The sequence below is a fragment of the Capsicum annuum genome, chromosome 3 (genome assembly GCF_002878395.1).
Source record: "Capsicum annuum cultivar UCD-10X-F1 chromosome 3, UCD10Xv1.1, whole genome shotgun sequence".
NCBI lineage: Eukaryota > Viridiplantae > Streptophyta > Magnoliopsida > Solanales > Solanaceae > Capsicum > Capsicum annuum.
The window spans coordinates 232,283,230-232,309,387 of record NC_061113.1 but is presented as its reverse complement, the minus strand read 5'-3'; the positions used below and the strand labels follow the sequence as shown (position 1 = coordinate 232,309,387).

General features: G+C 34.9%; 1 long non-coding RNA gene across 2 annotated transcripts; it reads right to left on the bottom strand.

Annotated features, from left to right (window-relative positions):
• Positions 1–8,853, bottom strand: LOC107863052. Of its 2 annotated transcripts, XR_007053699.1 has the most exons (5): positions 8,636–8,847; positions 4,062–4,236; positions 1,947–3,782; positions 1,621–1,863; positions 1–1,499 (listed from the first exon to the last, which is right to left on the bottom strand). It is a non-coding gene; the product is annotated as an uncharacterized LOC107863052 (long non-coding RNA). The 2 variants fall into 2 exon arrangements; XR_001672086.2 differs by having other exon boundaries at positions 1–1,863; positions 8,636–8,853.
• Between the last annotated feature and the right edge of the window lie 17,305 nt (positions 8,854–26,158).

Below are 26,158 nucleotides of genomic sequence, written 5' to 3'. Positions count from 1 at the left end.
TTGAAATAAATATTTCGTTTTCTATAGAAAGCTTCATTTAACACCTAATATTCATAATTATTGACCTTTGAAATCTAATCAAAACTAGTTTTCAAAAACCAACCTAGGCACTACTTAAAATATTCTCCTATTTCGTCGTTTCCTTAAATATTTCATTACCTACTACCCCACTAAGCATCATCAGCTGCAACCACACATATGTTCTGACATAACAGGTTATCAACTTAAAACATAAACAATAATCTCAGGTCCCAGCCCCCCAAAAAATTAGTTCTTCAACTAGCTCCTTACTCTACCGCATGTAGGTGCTAACTGAATGCAGCTTCTTCAAGCAATTGTTTAAGAGGTCAGAAATGTTCTTGATTCTGGTTAATTGCCTTCTCTTCTTTCCCAATATTTTTGCAGTCTTTTCAGCCTCATTGCCTCAAGATTCTGTTCATCTTCTTGGGTTTCGAAGTGTTCTTCCAGAGCCCTCTCAAAAATTGCTTCCTTGGAATCAGTCTGTCTCACACTGCCAATGGAAAGGTGTTGCCTGCTATTCAGACGCAACTTCTCATGTCGAATCATTGAATTTCAGAGACTTCCTTCTATCTGGAATTCTGGACAAGGCCTTTCACAATCTTTGTCGTCTTACTCGCTTGGTCTCCCTTGATCTCAGTGGCAACCATTTCACTGGTGGCATCCCCACTATGCTCGCAAACTGCAGCCAAATTGACACGATTCTCCTCAATGACAACAGGCTTTCAGGATCCATCCCACCACAGATTTTCAAATCAAGTAAGCTTTTATACCTTGATTTGGGTGACAATCACCTCAATGGAACCATTCCTTCTGAGGTAGGACTGTCGACAAGCCTTCAATATCTTGGGCTGTGGAACACTTTCCTTAGTGGAAATGTTCCAAAAGAGCTATTTGATTTGCCAAACTTAACACAACTTTACATCCACACAAACAATCTAACAGGACCTCTCCCCGACTTCACATCCTCGTGCTCACTTTCCCAGCTTCTTATTCATCAGAATCGCTTCTCGGGTTCTTTGCCAATTTCTATAGGTAATTGTCACAACCTTACTGCATTCTATGCAACATCTGCTAATCTTGGAGGAGTTATTTCCCCAGAGGTTTTTAGGGGCCTTTCTAATCTTGAATTTCTCTATTTAGATGATAACAAGTTTGAAGGAGAAATTCCTGAGACCTTATGGATAGGGAGCTTACAAGAGTTAGCTCTTTCCTTGAATATGTTTAATGGTAGTATATCCGAAAAGATTGGAGGTTGTCACGAGATAAATTACATAGATTTGTCAGTTAACAAATTAAGTGGTCAGATTCCCAAGTCAGTTGGACGTCTGAAGAATTTGAAAAACATTCTTCTGTATAATAATATGCTTAGTGGTACATTACCAGCAGAATTTGGAAACTGCACTTCTCTTGTTGAGATAAGTCTTGTCAGTAACTTCATCAGCGGGGAAATCCCTTCAGAACTTTGCAACCTCCAAAACCTAGCAAAATTAAATGCATTCGAAAATAAAATTCAGGGTCAAATTCCAGAATGCATTGGAAAAATAAGCGAACTGCAGGAACTAGCTCTTTATGATAACCAATTGACCGGCGAGATACCACCTGGAATTACAAATATGACGAAACTTGCGTATCTTTCTTTGGCTCATAATAACCTTACAGGGGAGGTGCCACCTGATCTCGGAAAAAATAATTTTCCTGGCTTAATTAAGGTTGATTTGGGTTATAATAACTTCATTGGACAGATTCCTTCTGAACTGTGTCAAGGGAACAGGCTTGCAGTCCTGACTCTTGAAAACAACCGTTTCAGTGGAAGTTTCCCAACCAATATAGCAAAATGCAAATCTGTATATAGGGTGAGCCTTTTCAACAACCATTTGCAGGGGAATATTCCTGATGACATTGAAAAGAATGAGAACATTTCTTACTTGAATGTTCGAGGAAATATGCTCGCAGGAAGGATTCCAGCATCATTTGGTTATTGGACCAACCTTTCAGCAATTGACTTTTCAGACAATATGTTTTCTGGCTCCATACCTGCGGAATTTGGGAAGCTGCAAAATCTTGTAAGAATGATAATTTCTTCAAACAGACTGACAGGACAAATTCCTCTTCAGTTGAGTTACTCTGCAGAGCTGGAAGAGTTGGATCTCAGTAACAACAATCTTTCAGGAAGAATTCCAAAAGAAATTGCATCATCTTCAGCATTGACAAAACTTCTACTCCAGGACAACAAACTTTCTGGTGCTCTTCCAGACATTTTCTCCTCCTCACAAAAGCTTGTAAATCTGCAGCTCGGGAACAACTTGCTTGAAGGGCAAATTCCATGCAGTCTGAGTAAACTTAGGCAACCTAATTTTGCACTGAATCTGAGCATGAATAAGTTTAGTGGTCAAATTCCTGGGTGTCTGAGCAATCTAGACAATTTAGAAATCCTTGATTTATCAAGCAACAACTTGTTTGGTGCAATACCATCAGATATGGAAAAGATGAGGTCCCTTTCATTTCTCAACATATCATTTAATAACTTGTCAGGGCAGATACCTGATACATGGGAAAAGCTGTTAAGTTCACATCCAGGATCTGCCCTGGGAAATCCAGGACTTTGCTTATCAGACACTGAAGGTAGCAACTGCAAGCAAGTGAAAAAATCACAAGAAAAATGGAAGACCATGGCTGGGGTAATTAGTGGATGTGTTCTTTCCATGGCAATCATAGTTGCTGCAATGTACTTACTAGTTACTCGCATTTGGCACCCAACCCTTCTGAATAAGCATCGGCTCGTCAAGTGTCAGTCAGGAAGTGAAGATCTACCGGATGGTATAACTTTTGAGGACATTGTACATGCAACAGAAAACTGGAGCGAGAAATATGTTATTGGAAGAGGCAAGCATGGAACTGTTTATAAGATGGAATCTGCGAAATCCAAAAAGCTTTGGGCTGTCAAGAAGGTTGACTTAACTCAGAGAGCATTCAGCGATGAAATGAGAAGCCTAAATTCTGTCAGACACCGCAATTTGGTAAGATTGGGAGGATACTGCATGAGACATGGATATGGCTTCATTCTAACAGAATTTATACCTGGAGGAACTCTTCATGAGCTCCTTCACCAGAGAAAACCACTTGTAGTCTTGGACTGGGAGTCCCGCCATCTTATTGCTCTTGGTATTGCTCAAGGTCTGTCATACCTTCACCACGATTCTGTGCCTCAAATCATTCACAGAGATCTCAAATCAGATAATGTAATGCTGGATTCAGAGATGGTGCCAAAGATTGGTGACTTTGGGATAGCCAAAATAGTATCAGATGAAGAAAATTCAACAAACTCCAAAATTGTTGGGACCCTAGGATACATTGCTCCAGGTTAGCCATGCGTTACAGTAATAATTTTCAGTATATTTCATTTGGCAGTTTACTTTGATGAACTACTAACTTTTACTACTTTCTTCCTTGGCCCCGTTCCTCTTCTTGTCCCTCCATCTATTCAGAGCATGCATACTCAGTTCAATTGACAGAGAAAAGTGATGTCTATAGCTACGGAGTGCTTCTATTGGAGCTCTTCTGCAGAAAAATGCCAGTAGACACAAGCTTTGAAGAAGGATTAGACATTGTTTTCTGGGTGAGGAAGCACTTGCAGAGAAGCAACAATTTCCTTTGTTTTCTTGATGAAGAAATTACTCTCTGGGATGTAGAAGAACAACGGAAGGCCCTGAAAATAGTGGATTTGGCACTTCAGTGTGCTCAACTCGAGCCAAGCATCAGACCTGCAATGAGGGATGTAGTAAGGTCTCTTATCGAATTAAATAAAAGATGTAAAGAGAATAAATGAAACTTTTAGCAGTGAAACCCATGATCAACTTTTCCAAATTCCAGCATCTTTTATATTTTTTGCTTACCTAAAAAAATGGGACTAGGAAAATCATGATGTTTCAGTTTAACATAATCGTGATCCTTTCAGTTTAACTTTGTGACATCCAGTGTAACAACATAGACTAAGCAAAGCATGATCTTTCAAATCAATTTTCAGTAAAAGTGATTTTCACCTTCTCGCCATAGCTCTTCTCATCATGCATCACTGTCCGTAATCAGTTTTTGCTTGTTACTTTCTCCAGCTTATCCAAAATATTGTTGCTTTTTAACAAGGAAATTACAGAAATACTGAGAGAGAAATACTGAAACGCAGTCAAAGGGAATTGTTTTCTTTAGGTTTGCTGAGCTCTGCATTTATATCGAACTTGCAATTAGGGGTAGTTAGCTAGCAAACTAGTAATTAGGATTTATTCAAACAACTAAGATAAGCAAAAAGAAAAAAGATAAGCTTTTGTTGAATTTGGTTGTACTAATGATGGTTCCTGCAAAAGAATGCAAGACTAGAAGACCTCCACCTTACCAGTCTCTCTTTGTGTTCCAAACTTACAGTGACTGAATTACTTTCAGAAAATAAAATGAAAAGATAAGCTTTTGTTGAATTTGGTCGTACTAATGATGGTTCCTGCAAAAGAATGCAAGACTAGAAGACCTCCACCTTACCAGTCTCTCTTTGTGTTCCAAACTTACAGTGACGGAATTACTTTCAGAAAATAAAATGAAAAGATAAGCTTTTGTTGAATTTGGTCGTACTAATGATGGTTCCTGTAAAAGAATGCAAGAACAGAAGACCTCCGCCTTACCGGTCTTTCTTTGTGTTCCAAACTTCACTGAATTACTTTCCGAAAATAAAAAAAAAAAGTAGTTATGATGAATGGAAATGGCTTGTGGACAATCATTGTATTTCACCCAAATAGAGATATTCAAATAAGGTAGATATACCCTACTATGGATTAGCAACAGAACTTCTAATAAGACGTGACAGAGGAACGGCAAATACATAAGAATACCAGATCACGAGAGTACAATAATAGTTCTTGGAGAATTAATGAGAATTCAGTATAAAGGAAATTCCTACAATAATCGTAGTATTACTCTAGAAGTTTTTTGTTATTCCATTTCTGTTACCATTTAATGCTTCTTGGACTTCGATTATCATGTTACTTTGTTGTAGTGACTCTTCCTTTTTAAGTATGCTTTATCATGCGTTCTTTTGCATTTTGTCTTGGCTTCTTCGCTCCCATTGTTTTCGTTTTTCGAACTTCATTTTAATGCTTTTACTTGAGCTGAGGGTCTATCGAAAACAACATCTTTACCTCCCAAGTTAAGGTCTGCTTACACCCCACCCTCCCAGACTTGCTTGTGGGATAACACTGGGTATGTTATTGCTGTTGTGCTAGTAGTAGAAAGAAATATGCAAGAGGTGCAAGAATAAACTGGCAGGGCAACTCTGCAAGTGCCAAACAGATGAAAGACTTACCTCAGTTACGAGAAATGCAACACCAGAGCACAATACAACGTACACCTAAACAATCATCAGAGTAGGAGGAGCCCAACTTAAATGTTCCAGATTCCTTATCATATTTTTTATCTAGTTTACTTGGATGTGTATTACAAGCCAATCCTCACAAGATTTTGAAAACTTTCATGTTACAGTATTGACCAGAAATTGCATCGGACATATTCACATGAAAACACCACATATACTGACAAATCTCACACTTCTAGCAATAGAACTTCTGTTCGGAGTCAGATCCACTGAATTCCCAACCTTCTGGTCTTAGCAAGTGCAGCAACATCACATATACAGACAAGTTTTGGACTTCTAGACTCGTGTAATAGAGTTTCCGTTCTGAGTCAGATCCACTAAATTCTCAAGCTTCTGCTCTAAGCAAGTGCACTTTTGTGCTAAAAGATTTGAGACAAACTCCGGGAATTCGGTGCATGTTCTAATACCAATGTTATAAGCAGCACAAAAGAGAAAATATAAGACACTAAACCACGTTAAAGAATAGCTAGGATAAGTGAAAACCAAAATTGAAGAGGAAAAAGTTCCGTATAGTTTCTCTTTAACAAAAAAAGTTAAATTTCTCAAAAAGAGCTGATCATATTCTACATGTAATCACATTGCTGAAGTTAGAGTATAGATAAATGTTAGAAAACCCTAGTGTCCAAAGATAGGGACAATAGAAACATGAAGCTAAAAAGCTCTCCAACAAAGAATTCAAATTACTGAAAAACTTTTCGAAATAGTCTCAAGGTGAAATATTAAAACAAGGTTAAACTGTCTGCTTCGTTGGTCCAATAAAGCAGGGTTCAGGAGTTTGTCTACTTTGAAGAGACAGCAAGAAATTTAGAGAACTACTCCAATCCTGGCTATGTTACCTATGGCTAACTAGATTAATTAACAGCTCAATGTGCATAGACATAGTATTCTTGGGTTATACTTAAGACCAGCTAACTTGAAGAATAATTCATTAATATACATTGGTCCATGAACTGAGACACGGAGCAACAGGACAACATTTTCAACGGGAGTAAGAAATTACCATTAGAAAGACAGAATGTCCTCAGTCACAGCATAAAGAATTAGATACATAATGAAGCTTGCAGATCTGTTTCACTAACACTAAACAATACTAACTTTTTGCAATAAGCTCAAGTTCGACAATTTGATTTACATTTTCTCCACTTGAATATTTTCATGTAACATATTTCTGTCATTTGATTTTACATATGATAATGAAATCAGGGACCTAAAAGTAAGGTTACTAGACAATCTATAATAAGTTCTGTACTGCTTTTTTTTTTTTTTTTGAATAACCGTGGTGTCCGACCAGCTTGATCGCACGTCGACTGATTCCACAGGATACCTGTCACCTCCATTCCCCAGCAGGTACCAGTTAACCTCAAACTTTTTTTGTCAATCAACACCATTATAACTTGTACATATCAAAGGGACAATCTTAAAAGCCAATATGAAGTATACCAGCTTTTGCATATGCCTAGTTTATGCACACAGATATATAAAGCCAATGTAACATACAGAACCAACTAAAACTCTCGTCAACTCCCCGAACATTGTTTGAGCAATAAAATATGGAGATGGAAAAACATTATTTGATCCTAAAGTTATGAATCTAAAGCACGCAATCTATTGCAGAACCCGAAACCTCGGTCACAGTCATATAATAAGCTATTTAGGGGCCGTTTGGTTTGCGGGACTAGAGTCAATAATCCCGGGATAAAAATGTAACTCACTTGTTTAGTTGTAAATATTTGGGATAACTTATCCCGGGACTAATAATGAGTCCCGGGATAAGTTTTATCCACCCAAATGGTGGGATAACATTCCCGAGATTATTTTTCTTTGGTATAAAATTATAAAAGGACAAAAATACCCTCTTGGGATTGTTATATATAATTAAATTATATATAATTAAACATAATTAACATAATTTAACATAATATATTATAATTAAATATATTAACATAATATATATATATATATATATATAATTAAACATAATTAACAGATATATATTCATAATATATTTATAATATTATACGTTTGGTTGTAAATATATATATATATATATATATATATTATACATATTCATAAATAATAAATTATGTTTAATTAACGTATAATATATTCATTAATTATGAATATAATATATTACATAATATATAACGTAATTACGTAATATATAACGTATAATATTATGAATATATTATGAAATATATATACGTTAATTATGTTTAATTATATATAACATAATATATAACGTAATATATTCTCACACACACATAAATTATGTTTAATTAACATATAATATATTCATAAATAAATAAATTTTGAACAGTTTACCGTTCAAAATGGTTGTAAAATATATAAATTATGTTTATTTAAATATTTTAATTACTCTAAAAAAATAATAAAAAATTTTAAGAATGAATATTTAAAGCTTAAAAAGAAATATAATATATATATAAAAAGTTAAATAAGATGGAGGGTATTTTGGTAATCAATCAATTTATTCCTAGAAATTATACCATGCATATTACTTTGAATACAACAAATCAAACACTCAATAAAAAATAATCCCAGTATAAATTATTCCATCACTACTTATCTCCGCATAACTAATCCCGGTATAACTTGTTTTCAAAACAAACGACCCTTTACATTGTTGTTTTCTAAATACTTTGCAACTTCAATATTTTTTGTGGCATAATACATAAATGTGCCCTTTAACTTGGCTTCAACTTTCATCTATACCCTCCAACCAACTTTGGATGTGTAGATGTAGGCACTTAAAACTTGTACAAAGTTGAACAAGTATACGCATGCTTCCTATGTGGCGCCCTACATGGTCAATTAATATTCTACAAGCCGTCCTATCGTGTATTATGTCACACAGGACGCATGCATGTGTTTACTTCTTCAACTTTATACAAATTTAATTGCCTATTTGATCTACAAATGTATGGATACTTTTCATGTAGATGTTTAACATCAAACCATCTCGAATCAATGTACATTTAGATAATTAAAAAAAAAGAGAGAGAAAGATAAACATCTTCTAATTGAAATTGAATAAAACTCAGAATCAATTTACATCTGCCAACTTCTAATTTTGAAATCCCTAAGATCCTAAATTATTACTACTGATTTAATCACAAGAAATAATAGTAGAGAGGTCTTTCAGAAAACAGAAATAAGGTGAAATTGGGAACAGCACTGTACCTGTTGATTGGTGGAGTCTCAAAAGCAACTCAAATTAACGAAGACAATTCATAGCGGTAACAGTTACTAGTTCATATAAATTTTCATTTTATGGGATCTTTTAGGCTTTTTTTCTTCTTCTTTTTTTTTTCTGTTTGCTTGTGGGTAGTGACGATGGGGGTCGGACGCCACGCAGAAAGGGCGACGAATATATTGCTTTTAGTTTGCAAATAGATCTTTCGGTACGAGGCATAAGCTGTAATAGTTTCAAAATAAAATATAAAATTATTTTACTTTTGTTATAAATATACTATATATATAGTAAATGTCTATTTTATCATATATATTAAATACCTACTTTATTATATATTATGTATGTCTATTTATGAAAAAGTTACAAACCCCAAGTTAGTTTTCTCCTATAAATAAAGGAGTTTTCCTTCCTTGTAATTCACCCCATCAAGCGATCCCTCAAGAGAAATAAGAATTACTCTCTCTTTTCTCTCTACTCTTCTTCTTGTTTTTATTGTTTTATAATATATTATCAACAGAGACTCTGCCAAATAAAGTGAGATTATAAATCTTAAGGTCAAGGTTAATAATTCCTTATGTTATTTGTATTTTTCTATTAATAATATATAATTATTATTGAATTTGAGAAAAAATAATTGGTTTAAAATTATTTATGTTTTAAATTCATTCCTCAAAAATAATATTATCAAAAGGGATGATAATATTTGGGTTCAAATTCCATCGATTTATGCCTAAGACGTCTTTATATGGATAAGATGTTGAGTTTGAATCTCAATACACCATATTGATGATATTATGATGGTTAAGGCAAAATAATAGGTATTTAATAAAAGGTCATGAAACATATTCCATTAATATGCTCTATTCCATGAAGTGAATATGGTAGCATAAATCTGAAAGTTGACAACTTGCTTCATTGTTGAAAGAAGAAAGTGATTGAATGTACGAATATAAGCGTGTAGAGACAATATGATAATAATCATCAAAAGTGATAATATTTTCACACGCTTATTATGATTGTAAGATGTGCTAGAGAAAAATTCGCTACATCATATGTATGCCTCAATTTGCTCCTGAAGCAGTAATATAATGAGCTCCTGAAGTAGCAATATGATGAAAGAGGTTATAAGATATGTAAGCTATCATAATTTGATAGGCTTAAGACACGATTATATTCCATTCTTGGGGAATGAGAATTTTGATTATTATAAGCACAAATCCATTCCCTGGGGTGAATGTGATAATATTTAGTGAAATTTATTATTATAAACGTATACTTGATTGTAATGGTATGACAACTCACCTCCGAAAGAGGCAGAATAGCTGAGATGAGTTATTTTGAAATCTACTTTTGAAGTAGTAAATCTGAAATTTATTCATATAATAGTAAATCTGAAATTTACTAAAGCAAAAACACATATCATGGTAAACTTGGAGTTTACTAGATTAAAAGTTCATAAGTTGACATGAACGATTGCGACATCTCGAAGATGTGCATACTAAGTATTGAACATATATTGAAGAATTACAAAATTCTTCATGAACTTTAATGTTGCTTGTTCCCATGATAAGTTGGTTGGACCAGCTAATTTTGGGATTGAATCCCTCAAAATTCGAAAAGAATAAAAGGTGAATAAGGGCCCGTTCACCTATCATGTAATATGTTGAAAAGATGCATCAATAAGATGATCACATGTACATTCATGGTCAACCTACGTTTGACATTCATAAAGTTACTTGTTCAATATAAATTGAGCATAATTTTCGGATTGTGTTATCGATATAATTCATCTTGATGATGATGGTTTAGCGTTGAATGTCTTTCATAAATAACTGAATCATTACTAATGAGAACAAAGTTTCATGTATTGGTATGAAATATGATATGTTGCATACAATAGCATTTGTATGCATTAGACCAATAAATTATGATTATTTTTTCTCTCTCAATTGGTTCAAAATCGGGAACCAACTATTCCATCTAATAATTTTGATGTGCGGTATTCGATTAATGAAAGTACCATGATGAACAAAGATGGGTCCATCAAAGAAGATGAAGGTTTTTCCCCACTGGATTTTTCTTGTAAGGTTTTAACGAGGCACATTATCTATCACTTAGACATTCAAGGGGGAGTGTTATAAATATATCATATATAGTGAATGTCTACTTTACCATATATAGTAAATACCTACTTTTCCATATATTGTGTATGTCTATTTATGGAAAAGTTACAAACCTCAAGGTTAGTTCTCCCCTATAAATAAAGGGGTTTTCCTTCATTGTAATTCACCCCATAAAGAGATCCCTCAAGAGAAATAAGAATTACTTTCTCTTTTCTTTCTACTTTTCTTCTTGTTCTTTATTGTTTTATAACAATTTTATGTTTGTTTAGAGGTATTAGGTAGTTTTGAGTTTATTTATTTTGTTATTTATATCATAATAATAGAATAAATTATTTATTCATTTCGAGATAGTTAATTTTGAGATAACTTATTCTTAATCATTTGATGTAAGGTATAAGGAATGAATATTCTCAATATAAAATAAAAGACTATTTTATTTCATATTTGACGTAAGGTATTACTTAATATTTAAATTATTAATCCTACTAATTCTTTGCCTCAGTAGCGGACCCAGAATTTAAGGATAGTGGGTACTTAAAAAAATTTAAAAAAAGTAAAAAAAAAACTCGGGGCCTCCTTCCCATGAAGGACCTTAAGATCAACCTAAATGCAAATGCACTCAACCAATTTTTTGTTATAGTGGGTGTTTTTATATGTTTTATATCTATTTTCATATATTTTTTATGTAATTATACTTATTCTCCGTCGAGTTTAGTGGGTGTCGGAGCACTCCAAAATCCTACATAGGTCTGCCCCCTGCTTTGCCTCTCTTTTCATAGTTAACTATTGAATTGTGAAGAGAAGAGAATTTTTAAAATTTTATTGTAAAAGATACTTATAGCTGAAGAACTTTCTTGAATAATAGAATCATTATTTTTTTAAAAAAAATGAGATACAAATCAAATATAGTACAATAAATTTAACATGTATTTTATTAGCTCTAATAAAAAATTAGCTTAGAATGATTAAGAAATTTCTTCATTGATAAATATCTGCTATAGAATGAATGGATTATCGTGGATGCTTTACAACTCCATTTTGACACATACCTATTATAGAATGAAATGGATTGTAAATGTTTTCCAACTCCATCTTGTCCTAAAATTCATTAGAATGTGTAGTTTGGTTGTTCGTCAATATATGCAAGTTGCCTCCTCTTCCTTTTTTTTTACTCATTTCACATAGTCTATTTTTATATGCAGCAATATAAGCACCAACTTTTAAGTCATAACCAAATGAAGATAGACTTTTCAACCACATTAAAAAAAAATGATTCTCCATAATAAACCTTTAGAGAATATATTGTTTTGAACATTAAATGAGATGAAGTACTTTGAAAAAGTTATCACCACATTAGTTAGTTAACAATATATAGAGGTGACAATTTTCGAAAAAAGGAGACTACATGACTACAATTGAATACAAAAAAAAAAATACATTCAGTTGTAAGTTGATATTTTGAAACCAGACATGTAATAATAATTAAATGTTAAAATTCAACAAATGTTCGAGATGCCTGTTGGAAACCACAACTGTGTTGATAACCTATTCAAAAATCTTCTTTCTAAAAAATTATGAGTCATGTAGTCGATAAAGTCAATTTCAGAGAGATCTAAAACAAATTGAACATGATAAGATTCCTAAATAAAGAAAGGAGACAATATTAGAATAATACATTAGCAATCAAGTATTTATAGTTATATAAAGCATGAATGTTGATAGACCTCTGTCTGAATTTTTTTATACTTGAATCTTAATATATTTAAATTCTTATCGTCAAAGTAAATGAGCAAAACACATTTTAAAACAGGGAGAAAGAAGGGAAATATGATAAAGATTATATTTTTTAAGATTTGATAGTGACTTTGTACTTGAAAGGGTGTTAATCATCAAGATGAGCAGAGAATTAATATGGAAGTCCATAACAAAGTCAATTGATTTGGATACACAACTCTTCTGTTTACTGTATTGCCCGATTTGTTATTGTCTGACCCCAAATTTGCAATTGATATAACGATTGAAATCATAGAAAAGATATTAAAATGGAGTATAAGAGAAAATAAAAAATGCACAAATAAAAAAGTTGTTGATAACCAATTCATTTATCGTCCATAGTATTCTCTTAACTGAATTCTATTTATATGCAATGAATGAATTCTTTTAATGATAAACAAAACTTCATCGTATTGTTGATTTGTACATGTTGATAAAGATTTGTATTGAAGAGAAATTTTACGCGAAAATTGTAAAATTTTGCAACTATACGTACTTTGAATTCAAAATTTATATTGTAAAAGTTTTTTCGGCCATTTTGAATACAATTTAAGCATTAAAGGTAATAAAACTCACATAAGCATGATAACTGCAAAAAATAGAAATGCAAGTCAAATATCACTATTAGAAAGCGTCGGCAGAATATTTTTCCGCATATACAACACAACAAACCGCTTGTGATTTATAGATATGAAATTTGTAAACATGCTTAACAAATTGATTTATTGGAAGGAAGCAACATCAAGAACCAAAGATGAAATATGAATAAATTTCAAACATCAAAATCAAAATGTAAAGACGAAACCACTAACCTTGTTAGGTGCAATGAATTAAGGCGTGGATATAATTTACTCGAACAAAAAAACCAAGAGAAGCTCTGCCCATTAAAGAGCAAAAAATGCAAAGTTGAAAGTGTTTTTAAGCATAAGAAGAGGATAGAACAACAATTTCAAGATGTAATGGAGATGACTTAAATGGTGAAGGGGCGGCTGAAACCCCCACCCCCCCTCCCAAATGGATCGAAAATACAAATATTTATAGAGAAATATTAGAGCTTCAAATTTTAGGTGGGATCTTGAGTTTTTTTTATTTTGAATATCAGTCAACCATGATGTTTTTGGAATTGGCAACCGTGAATTTGGATGAACTTTGTCCTTCACGTGATTGATATGGCTATTTCGTAAAAAGAGAGAAGCAAACTTTGCCATGGTGAAAGGAGGCTGCAGTTTTTCTCCAAGAGGAAAGAAAGAAGACGCGTGTGGTTTAGAGAGAGAGACGTTTTTTATTTTGAGAAGAGAGAAACTTAGGCCTAGTTTTTAGGGTTTTGGGGGTATTGTTGGTATTTTAGGTAGAATAAGTGAGGGTATAAGAGGTAGTTTAGGGTGATTGGAAATTAATTGGGTTTAACCAACTAATAAGAGCAAGACAAATGGCGAGACATGTGTTGATTGTGGAAGATGTGTTTCAAGCATATGTTGGGCATGTTTTGTGACTATTTGGTTCCTTGTTTGGCGGAAACATAGTGTCTACGTGGCAATGAGGTGAAACGGGAAAGAGAAAATATGAGCTTTATGAGTTATAACTTGAAATTGGGCCAAATTTCAAGCATATTATAAAATGAACTGATTTAAACTACCTTCTTTCTTATGTTCTTTAAGCTTTCTAAATTAATTTAAATAACACTTTTAACAAGAACATATTATAAATATCTGAATAAATTACAAAACTCATTTGATGATAAAATATAAATAACTTAAACAAAGTTGCACGATAAAACGATAATGTTTATAAAGAAAAAAATCGTCAAATACTCATTCGATAAAAATAAATATTTTTTTTGCAAAAGTTTAGAAAATACGACGATAATTTAAAATATAACCAAAATAGTGGTAGATGATGATGATGATGATAATGATAATAATAATAACAACAACAACAACAACAACAACAATATCGATGATTCTTAGTTTTAAAAATACAAATAGTTTCAGGACTTTCATAAACTCCTAATTATAGGAATATCATACATATATTTTATTTTTTTAAGCTATCAAAACTATTTAAAAGTGTAAAGAGATGACTTGAAAGAAAGGTGGGGGAGAAGGACTGGTCAAGCCCAAGGATGAGATGGAGCAGGTTGAAGGTCCTAAGGATAATGTTGTTAAGGTGGGAACTTCTATATCTGGTGATAGTGTCGAACCTGGTCATTTTCAGCCCTTGAACCTGGCAGGTAGAGGCCCTAGAGTTGTTGTTTTCCCGAATTGTCCTCTCCTGCCACACCTTCATCAGTTGCTTGTAGTTCTTCAACAGGTATTATTCTTAAGTAATTCCTTATTTTAATATTGTGAAATAGGTGCATAGTGTGTGGACTGAGCAGAACTCTTATTTTTTATAGAGTGGTAAATTGCCAAAGAATAAAAAGAATGCAAAGTGAACAGATAATGGGATGATAAAAGAATGATGGAAAATACGCCTTAACAGGGAAAGCAAGAACGAACGCTGGAAAAGATAGGATCTAAGTAGTTGTTTGTTTTAAGGATAGATCTGTATGTCTTAATTCTAGCAACTGCGACAATATTTTGGACCTAATTTGAACACAAAGTTTGCTTCAGTTATATTTATTTTACTTAGTAACTGAAATGGTAATTATTTTACTTGACATGCTCCTATTCAACCAATTTCAATATCTATTGAGTGACACTCTTAAGTTCTTTCTGTTTGTTTTGGCTTCTTTGCAATCAAATACATAAAGTGCTAACTAACTTGTATACTCTTTTTTGGTATGGGGGCATATTTTTTGTATCTTCATTTTTCACTGTTGCATATTCTCGTCTTGTAAGTTTTTATGCTTTTTTGTGGAGCTTTTGTAGTACTTCAATGAGCTCTGATCCCATCTTTGGTTTGTCAAAATCTTAAGACATGCATTTTTTTAGAATAGTAACTTAGTCTTAAGACATGCATTTGACTATCTATGTTTCTAATTTGTAGTGTCGATTTGTAGCAGAATTTTAGAAATCTTCTTCCGTTGACGGCATTGATTGAAGAAAATTCATATGTTTGGATAAGGGTGGGGAAGTATCTTTGCATGATGGTAATGCTTATTTTTTGTTCTTTTTCTTTTGGCCCCTCTCGGTGCCTCGATGATGATGTACCTCTTCTTAAGGTTGTTGTTGGGAGCCCTTTTTTTTTTCAGCAAGCTTGGTTTCACTTGAGTTGTGGTTATCCATTATAATGAACTAACACGTGATCATTACTCTTATTGTAACAATATATGATGCTATTTGACATAGTCATACTATATTGTACTATCACTTTGGTAACTCCGAGATTTTGTGGCAAAGCTTATCGAGACAACGCTCTAATATCCTTGCTATTATTGTCTTATTGCAGTTCCTTTTATTTTATACATCCTCATCCCCTTCAAAGTTATTTCGGCTAACAATTTGATTTTAGCTACTTATTCACTCTTTAATTGCATAGATGGTAGACCGTTTCTTCTTTGATTTTACTATGTGAGTTATGTGATTTTACTATGTAGTAAGTTATGTGATTTTCTTTAATTGTCTGATCACTTAAAGTTATTTATGTCTCTCTTGTTTTTTTTTTCACTTAATTTATCTCTTTGCTAAATATTTTGGTGGAAAACATTTACCACAGTACAAACACTGAATATGTGTTCAACACCTGGTACAACGAAAAGGGGAATATTACTTGTGAGATATGCCATCAGGTACATGTCATTCTTCTAGCTGGGGTGGGGGAAGGAGGTCATGGTCTAAGGCATGGTACGAGCCTAGGCAGGGGAGAGGGGCTCATGGGGTTGGCCATGGTGATACACTACAAACATGGAAAGTACCGAAATCAGCCAACAACAAACTAGTTTTAACAATACAACCCGAGGACCAGCAGAAACAAGCCCCAAAATGTGAAGAACACAAGATTAACTAGTTGAAAAAGATGTAACAACAAGAAAACAGTGGCTACACGAGATGAACAACAAGATAAAAATAACAATAACCAATGGTTTCAACAACACAAGAAACAACAATAAAAGATTACACTAAACAAAGGGATAGAAAGATAGACTACGTAAAGGCATAATCTTAAGAACCCAAGAGCATATTCCACTCTTAGACCCTTAACACTACACACTACAATTCACCTATCTCTTACGTGGCACAAGATGGACCTCGATCTCCCAAGCATCCAACGTTTCCAAGCTTGAATCCAACACGAGTGATTCCACACTCAAATTGAAATCCCTAGCTACAATGTTCGGCCATAGGGGCCTTTCTCACAAGAGAGAAATGTCTAAGTGTCTACAACTTTCAATATTCATCAAAACTAACTATTAAATGACCTAAAATATTTTATTATGGTAGGTTACAAAAATAGTATGAAATGTTCAAAAGACCCCTTAGTCAAATGCTTCACTTTAGGCGCCCTTGGAGTGTAGTTTGTGGACTGTTTTAGAGCCTATTTAGGCCCTCATTTGCACTTCACTTGCGCACTCCAAGTCTCAGGTTCAATACATCTCACAGATGTCCATCTCCGTGGTTATTCTTGTATCATCCTCCCTTTCTTAAAAAAGGGATTCAACCTCAAATCCGCTCCTTGCAAAATCAAAGAAGAACAAACAAGCAAAATATCCTCATGACATGAGGGTTAAGATTAGCAAAATGCACACATCACATGCCATGCTGAGGTGGGACAAACTTGGAGTATACCCACGGGTCCTTTGTGTTGAACATGAAAACCTCAGTATAAATGGCACAAAGGAAGAGATCATCATCAATAAAAAGAGATAAGGAAGAACCTTGTCTTCCTTCATTAGCACCCACAATCAAATATTGCTTGTCGTCTTGACCAAGCATAATCAAACATTACTTGTAGTCTTGACGAAGCATCAAGTGAGAAGTGTAGAAATTCTCATATTCTGAGAGGGTCCCGGGGTCAAATAGGAGAAGTAGACAAGGGTTTAAACCGAGACTAACCCTTTCTTCTCCTAGAATGTCACTCCCACAATCACGCATGACATTTGCCTTTAAGAGAAGACGAACATTCAAGAATAGAGAGACACGGCCTAAAAGTCCTACCTCAAAGAGACTTATGCCATCATTTTCAATATTTCCATACACATGATCTCTATGAACAAAACAACTAGCAAGGCTTTTACCACACAAGACGTTCAAAGACTCACGTGCACCATCAAGATCAACTCTATAAACACCATCACTAACTTGAGATTTTTCAAGCACACCACACATATGCTCAAGTAGTGGAATGCATTCATGAGTAAGTTGATCTTCATTCACATCCTCACTAGTTGTTGGCAACTCACATACCAATGTAGACTTAACTTGGTTCGCACAAGGGTCAACTGGTGTGTGAATACCCTCGTTAATTGGTAATGGAGACTTACTCGAGTTATAAGGTCTAGGACTAGATGGACACAAATTATTCTTATGAAAAGAATCAATTTCGTTATCTAAAGGATTAACTAGTGTTTGCATACTTACAACAAGAGTTTGTTCCTCCCGCGACCTAACACCTCCAAGAGTATTACAAAAGGACAACTCAAACACTTCTACTTAAGGTAAATCTGCAACTACACCCTTTTTGCTATTACTAGCCACACCACAGAATCGACATTTATGGTAGTGTAGGAAGTAGTGCTTTTACCTTGGTGTGGGTTGGGGCAGCCCACTTCTTTATTTGGGAAGCTCTCATCTCAAGGTGTTTGGTCCTTAGGTCTTGAATTTGTTGGGATGAGTGTGGATACCAATTGGCGTAGCCTTTCAACGTGCCATTTCATGTCTTTAATATTGTCATTGATGTGATCAAATGTGGCATCGAGATTATTGGCAGCCATGGTACCTAAAAGAAAAGAAAACAAAAAAACAAACAAACTTGTTAGCTCAAAAAAAATGCCTCACCACACTCTCACTCTCGTTTTTTACCTCACACTTGGTTTCACAAGTGTTGAAAGCCGACTTGTACTTTGTGAGTGATTAAGGGTCGAGTCTACTCTTGTCCGGAATGGTTTTTTGTTTTAGTTGACTCAAAGAAAATTTGTTTATGGACTTGAACCAACAAGATACAATGAATTCACAAAAGAGAAAAGCACATAACAAACGTTTAACACGAATGAACTAACACAAAAACTAACTAACAATCTAGTAGATGAGTACTAGTTTGCCAATTAGTATTGGAACCAACAAAATTGAAACTAAGGAACATCAAACGGAAACGACGAAATATGAAATTTGAGCCAAAATTTGATGCGTGAACAGTAGCTTGACATGGCAGCCACGTATTGGTTGTGATCTTTCTAATGAATTTTTATTCTCAAATGTTCATGTCTTGGTCAAAAATTTAATTTGGATTGGTGGAATTTTATTTTAGGAGGAAAAAATAAGTCTTGGAGCCTTTTTCAATTTTCAAGACTTGACTTTTTCTTGTACTTTTCCTTAAAACATGGATCCTTAAATCATGAAAAAGTGTTGGAAAGTGGTTAAGACTTGATTGATAGGTCTTGGTTAGTTGTAGTGTCTATCAAGACTAACAAATAATACACCATTTTCCTTCAACATTGGATTTAGGATTACTTTATCCTCAACAATATATGAAGGTGGTGATGAACATCAAGAACAACAACAACAACAACACCAAGAACACTAATAATTTTCACACGGTCTACTCAATTCCCCAACAACAATGCCTTCAAACTTCGATCAAGACTATAATACCTTCAACAAAATTGTTCTTAGGCCACCAATTTTAAAACATCGCACGACCAAGCTAAGATCAACAACAATGATCACATTACAAGTCCACATCGTGAACCACAAAAACACCAACAACAATCGACCAAGCTTATGTTCACAACAATAAGATCAATATTTCAAGCTCAAATTTTAGATTTAAACTCAAGAGTGTTAGAGATGAATAAAACTAACACTAGAAACAACAAAACAAGTAAACATTTCGGCTAAGACACAACAATAACACAATTTTGGCCAAAAACACAAACACGGACAGATTGCACTTTTTTTAGAATTTTTTATTTTTTCAATAATTTTTTTTGTATTTTTCAACTAACAATCCCAAGATTGATCTTGTGGGAACAAGATCAAGCCATGCTTTGATACCAAATGATACACTACAAGCTTGAAAAGTATCAAAATCAGCCAACAACAAACTAGTTTTAACAACACAACCCGAGGACCAGTGGAAACAAGCCCCAAAACGTGAAGAACACAAGATTAACGAGTTGACAAAGATGCAACAACACGAAAATAGTAGCTACACGAGATGAACAACAAGAAAACAATAACAATAATCAACGGCTTCAACAACATAAGAAACAACAATAAAAGATTACACTAAATAAAGGGATAGAAAGATAGACTACATGAAGGCATAATATTAAGAATCCAAGAGCATATTCCACTCTTGGACCCTTCACACTACACACTACAATTCGCCTATCTCTTACGTGGAACAAAAGGGACCTCGATCTCTCAAGCATCCAATATTTTCAAGATTGGATCCAACACGAGTGATTCCACACTCAAATTGAAATCCCTAGTTACAATGTTCGGCCATAGGGGCCTTACTCACAAGAGAGAAATGTCTAAGTGTCTACAACTTTCAATATTCATCAAAACTAACTAGTAAATGACCTAAGATATTTTATTTATAGTAGTGTGAAATGTCCAAAGGATCCCTTAGTCAAATGCTTCACTTTAGGTGCCCTTGGAGTGTAGTTTGTGGACTGTTTTAGAGCCTATTTAGGGCCTACTTTGCATTTCACTTGCACTCTCTAAGTCTTGGGCTCAATATATCTCACGTATATCCATATCCATGGTTATTCTTGTATCACATGGTCCCAAGCCTTTAGCAGAAAGTAGGATGAGGGAAGGCGTGATCTCAAACCTTGGCATCGAGAGAGAAAAATTTAGGGTTTTGGGCTCAAACGTGGTCTCGAGCCTAGGTTGTGAGGAAGGGGAGGTAAAGTCTTGGGCGAAGTTGAACCTTGGGAAATGAGGGGGGTCCGATCTCGAGCCAGGGATCGAATGAAAGGGGAAAGAGTCTTGGCTCGGGCGTGGTCTCGAGCTTGAGACGGGGTAAGTCCTGGGCTCGGGCATAGTGCTGAGCCTGGGATCGGGGGAGTCCTGAGCTCTAGCGTGGTCCTGAGTTTGGGAGGAAGGGGGAGGGGAGTCCTGTGTTCAGGCGTGGTCCCGAGCCTAAGAGGGGAGGAGAGTCTTGGGCTCGTCCTGGGTGGAGGAATGTGAATTGTAGATTTCGTGGCTCCCCTGCTTCATTGATCGACTGCATAATTTACAGTTTTTAAACTATATGAGGATTTCAATTCTGCAAAGTGCGTGGTGTGGCTTTCTACCGATTCGCTGCTTTAATTTTAGTCAATGTGAGCCTCTTTACCAAGTGAACACTTTTTGGTTTCCCTTCAAGTGGTCACTTTAATTTTACGCTGATCCAATTCTGGGTTGCACCAAGTGATGAAAAAATATTTTTACATATACAAATGTTTCTTTTCCCAATTTGCTTAAATATTTTTTGGCACTTTGACTTTTCACATTGTAATTGGTTTTGAAAAAGTAAGGTGAAAAGATACAAATCAAAATGCAAAGTGTAATAGCCTGTTCTGGTTTTTATGTAAATGGTTGTTCTCTCCTGTAGGTTATTGATGTCTAGGATTCGTTACCAGGGGCTAGCGATTTGCATTGTTCTTTTTCTTCAATGTTTTTCATTATTTATTGTTGTTTTTGCTCTGTAGCATCATGATGTTTGGTGTTATTTATTTTTCTTCTTGCAACCCTTGTTTTCTTCTGGCAACCCTTTTTCAGAATAACTTCACTTTTTCAGAAGTCTGTGCATATCTTATGCTTAAATGATATTCTTTGTATACTATAATCTTTCCTCCTTATTTTTTAGTCCATCCCTTCCCTACTCTGCCCACAGTCCACAACTATCCCAACACCTATATGCTTGGCTTATGCACTGTGGTTTCCAATTGAATATTTCATCAGCATTTTTTGCTTGGGGAAGTTCATTTTCTTTGCCATCCGCATTTTTGCAAAGTGAGGTGGGTGATAGTTTTGTTGGTCCTGCATCTATGATTTGCTTTCTAGAAAGAGTGATGTGTATGTTTATTAATGTTTTCAATTTTGATATGTAGTTTCGTTCATCGAAAAGTACACAATAATATGCAAATAATTCAAAATTGTGTTCAAAGTGAGGTTTAATATGGTAGCGCATATTTGTAGGTGTGAAGATGTCCCTGCAGTGATAGTTGGACATTCAAATTAGAGGCGGATTTAGAATTTTGAGCTTATGAATTCTGCTAGTTATACATGATTTGGGTCAAATTTATTGGGTTTTACCTAGCCCGTAATACTCTAGCTCCACCCCGCATTCAAATGGGGTGCATCAACTAAGGTCATAACGTCTGTTACATATAGTCATAGTGCCAAAATTCAAACTGAAAACTTGAGGAACCAAGAAAGCTTTGATCTGCAGCATGAAATATAGGATCTCAAGAATATAATAAGAAAGGATAAAACTATCAAGAAGACATTCAAAGAAGGGATGGCGGACACCAAAAAATTTCCTAAGCATAACATCGCTCATCTCAACAATGAGCCAGAGTGGTAAGCAGAAAGCTGGTATAGCCAATAACTATGTTGATGAACTCAGACTAACAGATCTTTGGTCCAAGGTGTTAGCTTTTAAGCTGAAAACACTCTTCTCTGTCAACTGAGTCTAAGAGAAAACCCAAACTGATTGCCAGTCCTCAAGTTAGGGTGATGTTTGTAATCAAGGATGATAGTGCAAACAAGACAAAACATTGGAAACCTACAAGAATCATGAGTACGTGCAAAGAAAAAATTAACCCTGCAACAATCACTTGGACATATTTACCATGCAAGATCACTAAGAAAGTTTGTGGTTGTTTATGCAGGCTTTCTTATTATTTGATCATTGTTATGATCCCATTTAAGTCCCAATTAGATAATTCTATTTCCTTTATTTCCTTTTACTCTTGTACCCGTTAATACTGTTGCTTTTAAATTTTCCAGCTGTTAAGTAGTTAGTCACGTGACTGGCACATACACCAGTCCACTTGTTAGTTGGTACCCAAGTTAGTTATAACTAACTTGGCCCCTTTGAGTCGGTTATATAGAGAGTAGATGAACAAGTTGTAATTTATTTTAAAGTAATGAGAATCAATGGAATCTTCTTATTTTTCTCTCTAATTAATTTCAGCTGATCAATTGTGAAATCTGTTCAAGGGCAATTTGATTATTTGCTATTTAGTGTTTCCATTCTTCTTCAATTTTGAGTACTGTATCATTGGTATCAGATCCATGCGTTCCTTGGAGCTGTGGAAAAAATGAGGGAACACAACACATGAATTCAGAAGTTACGTAGGGATCTCGATGGATTGCGAAGTTCGTTTGATAGGATGACTGGAAACATGAATGAGCTGTGAAGGTCACTTGATGAGAAATTGGCAACTTTAATAGAGGAATTCAAGAGAATTTTACTGGCCTCAATGGGAAATCAAGCTGCCGTTGATGGAGAGAGGTGCCGGAAACTGCTAGGGCACGAAGAGATGATGGTTACCAGTTACCCATTCAAAGACACTAACTAAAATTTCCAAAATTTAATGGTGTGTCTTGCGCAATTGGTTGTACCATTATGAACAGTTCTTTGAGGTGGATGACCCCTGCAACTTCGAAGGTGAAGCTAGCCTCATGTTATCTTGAAGGTAAAGATTTACAATGGCATCAAGTTTATATGAAAACTAGGTTAACTACGAATTAGACTAATTGGGGGGAGTATGTTAGTAGCTTGTATACTAGATTTGGTTTCGACCTTTTTGATGATCCAATGGGGGATTTGAAGGACTTGAGATAAACTACTACTATTCAGGATTATATTGATATGTTTGATGAGTTATTGACTAAGGTGGAGTTGAACGGGGAGTATGTTGTTAGTTGTTTTTTAAGAGGTCTCAAGAAATAAATTGGTTTACCAGTCAAGATGTTTTGCCCTAGGTCATTGCAAAAGGCTATGAATTTAGCCAAGATTCAGCAACAAATATTTTTAGTCCAGAAATAAGCTTTCAGAGCTACCCTAATTCTTTCTACTCCAAATAAAAATCAGAAGGTTCAGTCCCAATACCCAATCCACCAATTACCAACCCTCTAATGCTCTATCATTTCCCAGAACCCACTGGAATTTTCCAAAAACTAGAATTTTCAATCCTCCAGTAGCAAAACAACCTATAAGAATCCCAAGTTTTTGTCACCAGTTAAGATGGAAGACAAGAGAGCTAAACTCTGTGCTTCAACTGTAATGAGAAATATGCTCCCGGTCATGTATGTTCCTAGAAAAGACAATTATTCTCTATTGAGGTGGAGGAGCCTATGGTAGAGGAGATGGTCACTGAAGACGGTGATGTTTTACTTGACCCTTCAGAATTCTTGTGTATGGAAGGATTTGATTATGAATGCAATTCAAAGGGTTCCATATTAGCTCTTGTTTCTGTGCATGATCTTACGGGGGTGCAGGATTTTAGAACAATGTTTAAGACCATGAGAGTGACTAGTTTTGTAAAAGGCAAGGCAATTAAGATACTTATTGATACTGGTAGCGCCCATAATTTTATGGATGTTGAAACTGCAAAAAGGATGGGGTGCCACATGACTAAGATCCAACCATTCTTTGTTTCTGCAGCTGATGGAAACAAAATGAATAGCACTGTTATGCATAAGAGGTTTGAATGAAGGATGCAAGGTGTTCAGTTTACATCTGATATGCTCTCGTTACCACTTGGTGGCTGCAACATGATGTTAAGTATGCAGTGAATGATTACTTTGGGTGACCTCTTGTGGAATTTTATAAATTTAAAGATAGAATTTAAATATAAGGGTCAGAAGGTCTAACTTATAAGTATCCAATCACCTGCTTTGAAGTTGATAGAGCAAGGTCAAATGGAGAAGCTATTGGCCAAGCCTATTGAACTCTCCAAGATATCTGTAGTATTATTCTCATCTAATTTTGGGGAAGGTCTCGGTTTTTGGCACTTGGATGGATAGGATTAGCCATAGAGGAGCAACCCGACATGCAACACTGGTTGGACAACTATAGTGACTTGTTTGAAGTTCCTAAGGGTTTGCCTCTACCTAGGCAACATGACCATATGATAGTACTCAAGGAGGGCACTTTTCCTATCAATATTAGGCCTTATAGATACCCTACCATTTAGAAAGAAGAGGTTCAGAAAATGATACAAGAGTTCTTGGCTACTGGAGTTATAAGGGACATCACTAGTCCATACTCTTCACCAATTGTAATGGTAAAAAAGAAATATAGAAGCTGGAGAATATGCATAGACTATAGAGAGCTCAACAGCTACACTATTAAAGATAAATTTCCAATCCCGGTTATTGAAGAACTTCTAGATGAGTTATATAGTGCAAAGTTCTTTTCTAAGTTGGATCTCAGATCAGTATGTGGGAGAATGATATTCCAAAAACGACATTCAGAACTCATCATGGCCACTTTGAGTTCTTGGTGATGTCATTTAGGCTCACCAATTCACCATTAACCTTTCAGAGTCTTATGAACAAGATCTTTATGCCCTATTTGAGGAAGTTTATTCTTGTTTTCTTTGATGATATCCTAGTGTATAGTACTAGTTGGGATGATCATTTGAAGTATTTTGAACAGAATTTTGAGGTTCTCAGGGCTTCTGTGCTTTTTGTAAAAAAGAGCAACTGTGTTTTTGGTGAAACCAAGATTGATTATTTAAGCCACGTGATATCTGCTGAAGGGGTTTCCATGGATCAAGACAAGGTTGTTGCAGTGTTGGATTGGCCAATACCTACTACTGTGAAGTCTCTTAGAGGATTTTTAGGTCTTACAGATTACTACAGAAGATTTATTCAGGGATATGGATCTACTACCAAATCTTTAACTGATCTCCTGAAGAAAGAAAGTTTTGGATGGAGTGATGTTGCTGCACATTCTTTTGAGCAGCTCAAGAAACTGATCATATTTGCTCCCATACCTGCACTACCAGATTTCTCAAAGATCTTCTTAGTGGAGACCGATACCTCAAGTGAGGGTATTGGTGCAGTGTTAGCTCATGAGGAAAGACCAATTGCCTTCTTTAGCAAAGGTTTGTCTGATAAAAAACAAAGCTCTTTGTGTATGAAAAGAAGGTGTTGGCTCTAGTGAGTGCTATTCAGAAGTGGAGGCCTTACTTACTTAGGAGTAAATTCATCATCCAAATGGATCACCACATCCTGAAATATCTGTTGGAGCAGAGAATAACCACCCCTAGTCAGCTAAAATATCTAGTCAAGTTGCTTGGATATGACTACATTATTGCCTATAAGAAGGGAAGGGCTAATATTGTAGCTAATGCTTTATCTAGGAGGGAAGAATCTTTCCAATTATATAATATTTTTGGTGTTTAGATGGATATTATGGATGAGGTTAAAGCATCCTGGGATCAGGACCCTCACCTCAAGAACTTGATCATACAACTTCAAGTTGCTGCACCTGTGAATCCTCATT